The following is a 4,664-nucleotide window of genomic DNA, read 5'->3' as shown; positions in this document are numbered from 1 at the left end:
AATAAATTAAATAGATTCTTTTAAATGAGCTGTAGTTTCTGAATTTCCATGGTTTTTATCAGAATTGTTTATAGACAATTTATCTTGAAATTACAATAATTAAAAGAACAATTAGTAGGTAAATACTGTACATTATATACAGTACAGTAGGTAAATACTGTACTGTATATAATGGAATCTGGCAGTTATACCTCCAGATTACATTATTTTTATTATATCTCCATGGTTGCAAAAACTTAAGGTAGATTCACACTGAATCCGAATTTGGTCCGTATGGCTTACAAAACGAAAAAAGAAAATCGAATCAGTGTTAAAGAATAGAGGCATGTACTAAAACACGCATTGAAAACGTTCTACAAACCAAATTTGGATTTGGTGTGAATGTACATTTAGAGCAACAATTGACACATTCCACTAGGTTTGTCAGGTGTAGTGGGAATCCAATTTAATGATGCAGCGCGAGCGATGCTTGGTAATAGGAAAACATGTGGCTTCTTCAAAGTGTTTATGTTGTGACGCACATATCTAAACTCCGTATCCGTATGCGTATGGATGAAATTCGCGTACTACGTTACAGTCTTTGTGTAGTGTCGCGTCAATACCGTGGTTGATATGGGTTTTTGATGCGTATTGAGCCCATTTCACACGTAAGTTGAAAAACATATGATGTTATTCTGGTATATTACTTTTTTAAGCTTGAAAACAAAAAAGGCAAGTTCTGTCAAAGCAGAACAGACTATTTAAGGCAATGCTGACAAAGTTTTGGACTATAAATTCTGCATGCAAGTGATACAAAGTCAAAATTTGGTCTGACTTTAAAATCAAACTTTTAATGTACGCTGCCATTTTAAGTGCTACTGCCCTCTTTCGGTACGTCACATAATTTTTGCCCAAATGAAAAAAGCTACGAACTCAAACTTATCCGTATACGGCTCAGGCTCACTAAATCGGCAGGATTAAGAAATGACAATTCTTGAAAAAAAAATATCACAATACCACTTTTTTATTATTGCCAAATAAAAGTACAACATCTGAATTTACTGGTTTGTTAAACTCGTCATATAATGTCTGATAATTTTTAACTGACAGAAAAATGAATCATACCAACTAAAAACGTTGATGTAACATACATTACCATATTTATTTTCATATTTCAAGCATAACTATAGTAACACATCAATACTATAACCAAATTACTATGAATTCTTGAAGTCGATAATGTAGTGAATTAAAGAATATATGTTAACTGATAAATTCATATTGTTTTTGGTTTCCGTAGGACTTTGAATTTGTATGCTTTATTTTCCTCAAAATAAATTCAGTATACAGCTATATGTTTTCATCCATATTTTTTATGTACGCAATTCACATCATGGAGAAAACAAACTTTAAACTTTTAAAAAAGCACAACAAGAAGGCTTGGTGAACATGTTCTGACATTTTATGCGATCTTCAAATTGTGTAACGTAAGTTACTATAAATTTTTTATTAAATATTTTCTGAGAAACAACACCATAACTTCAGAGATAAAACATCGACGGTGCTGTGAACACCTTTCTAACACTGCAATAATAAACCAACAGATTATGTTCTTTAATAGGTAATACTCCTTTAATTGATAGCCGTGGTTTCCTTCCACTTAAATTGAAAAAGAAATTATTTATCATACAGTTATGTTTATTTAAATCTGAAAGTGTAAAATGTTCATTGAATTAACATCATATTAGTAACAATTTCATTACTATATGTCAGTAAGTGTCATTGTAAATTCTAAATTAATTTCTGCGCTGATTACTAGTTGCAATATTATGGAATTTTTGTTCCATATGTGTTTGATCTAATGATTGTGGGTAGTAATGTGAATCGCTTAGAGGGTTTACTGGCATTAAGCACTATATAAATCTATTATTATTATTATTATTATTAATATTATTATAATTATTATAAAAACACACTACAATTACAAGCTTACAAACCTAGCTAACTTGGTAATGTAGGCTACTTTGTCTTTAATATCTTTTCTTAGTATGCTTTATGAATTATTAGTATTGTTATTATTATTATTATTATTATTATTATTATTAAAACACTACAATTGCAAGCTCACAAACCTAACTAAATTGAAACGTAGGTTACTTTGGCTCTAGTACCTTTTCGTAGCATAGGTTTATGTGTTGCCTCTCTTGCTCTGAAATGTGGAAGAGCCTACCCTTGCAACCCTTTCTTTCGATTTGAACGCGGCAAATTATGTTGTCAAGAGGAATCCATATTTCATCTTTGATGTTAGGCCATTGAAAGATATTCTCGTCTATCCTGCTTCCAGATTTTAGGAACAAAACGAACGCGTCGTCGTCGTCCACCTCAATGACTTTTCCTATATACCATTTTCCATCGTATAATGCGGATATCCAGTCATCGACATGACTTTATTCTGACTTTTATCTTCTTTGGTTAATTACCTTCTTAAGGCTTCTCGAAGTTAGGCTATGTAGCATCCATCTGTCGCACTTATTCTCAATGCCAGAATCTTCTTTGCATGCACTACAATTGCAAGATATGTTCCTTACCATTACTCCATCACTGCTGCTTCTCACAGCATGAATATTAGTCGTCCCTGGAATAGCCCTTATGTTTGGCCACCTATGTTGAATTTCGTCTTCTGCAGCAATGCATTCCTCGTTAGCTAAGAAAAAGTACTCAATATCCAATGTTTCTCTTTCTTGGCAAGCCCACGCAAAGAAATCATTGGCGTCTTGTATCACGGCCACACCCTGTTTCACGGCTTTGTCAGCCAAGCATTTTACGGTCCCACCAATACCATCACATGGCCCTTTTCCGTGTCCGGCCTCAAAGTAGTCCCAACTTGCGTATACATTTGGGAAAAGGACGTGATGATGAGATATGATCGAAAATATTGATTTGTTGCGATACTGTGACGTTGGGCTATCCATCCAATAGTGGACGTTCTTCAAATCGGGCATTATCTGTTGGATCTTGGGTACCAGCTTCTTCAAGATCGCAAACACGGTGGATACATTACGTGCACGGGTGTCTGAAACAGTAACGAAGCTGCGATGTTGAATCTGTCCGGCATTAATGAAGTAGGCGACTATGGGATGCAATGTAACTCCTGTCTGATTCCAATATGCGCTTTGCACCTCATCCATAGGCACGCACGTATAATTTTGTGCAAAATCCATATGGATAACACATTCTCCTTCCTGCATGTTTTCTTTGCACTCTCTGATTGCAATATACTGCGATTTTACACGCTGTGCATGCTTCCTAAATTCCACTGCTGTACTTACAAAGAGTTCTGCAAATGTGTCTTTGCTAACTATTTGTTGGACCAGCTTGGTGTTTTTTTTTCCCATGCTGGCAGGCACACGCTTCCATTCCTCGTACTGGATCTCTTGATCTGCTATACATTTTGCTAGATCAAACATCTCGCAGTCTGTGGTGGACTTGATGGCCTCATCTGGGCTTGTGATTTTGAATACACCTAGTGACTTTAACACCTTTAATTGAAACTTGCAAAGTTCTGGTGCTTTTGGCATAGGCTTGTGTTCCTTGTGGTTAATTTAACAAGTTTGATGTTAGAGTTTCTCTGTCAAATTTTCTTGAAGGCAGAAAAGGAAACCTTCCGTTGCTGTGGGTGCTCACATTTATACTTTTCGAAGAGGTTCATCATATAATCATTAAGATAACGGATCTGACGTTTTTTCTTTAGTTGATGTTTTGCAAGCATCTCGTTTTCCTGGCATCATCCTGGAGTTATCATCTCTTTCCAGAAAGTTTAGTACTTCATTGTGAAGCGCCCCCCCCCCAAGCCTTCTTGACATATTTTCTATTTGTAGACCCTTTCTTTACTACATTGGACAGGTTACGCCAACCAATGCCGGACTCTCTTGATGTACGCGTTATCAATTTCCTATTATGCTTCTCTTTATTGGTCTTTGTACTCTCTCTTATTTCATCCAGCAGCGCGTTTGAAAGCAATAGTTGTTTCTTAAATCGCTTGGGCACTGATGCCGGTGACAGACCTAAGGAAAAAAAAATTAAACACATAAACCTTGTGTTAAAACAAGACAGCAAAACGAACAGTAGGCATACGTTTAATAAATAATTAAAAACCACCAACCTGAATCACTTCCTTGGGTATACACATAAAATTTAGGAATATTCCATGAGTGGATAAAATTAACATCAATGGTACTACAATTTAAATAATAATAATTAAGTTACAATATGTTTGTGCTGGTGAGTTGTTGAAAGGTGTATATATCTAAAAGTAGAATAGACCTGCCTGCGTTTCGGAGATCACGATTTACTTTTGACCTTGGGGTACTGCTGTTTAATATTTCGTTGCCGGTCGAAGATATTACTTTATTAACTTTCTTCATTGCTCTTTCATAGCGTTTGGTGGCTGTTTTCTTTTGTCTATTAACTCTCTGTAACTGCAGATTAAGTTTTTCGATGCGACGATGGGCTCTACTTAATGATCTACTTATGCACTTTCGTGATGAAATGCGTCTCTTAAAAGACATTTTGATGCGTAGTGGTGAGTGACTAGCTTGTGAGGCTACATCAGAAGATATGGCAGAATCATCGTTAGTACTGATTTCATCTGCTTCCTCCAATCGTTGTTATGACTGAGCTTGAAC

The sequence above is a fragment of the Anneissia japonica genome, unplaced genomic scaffold (assembly GCF_011630105.1).
Source record: "Anneissia japonica isolate Jap-2015-1 unplaced genomic scaffold, ASM1163010v1 scaffold277_len1293397_cov203, whole genome shotgun sequence".
NCBI lineage: Eukaryota > Metazoa > Echinodermata > Crinoidea > Comatulida > Comatulidae > Anneissia > Anneissia japonica.
This window is presented reverse-complemented; position numbering follows the sequence as displayed.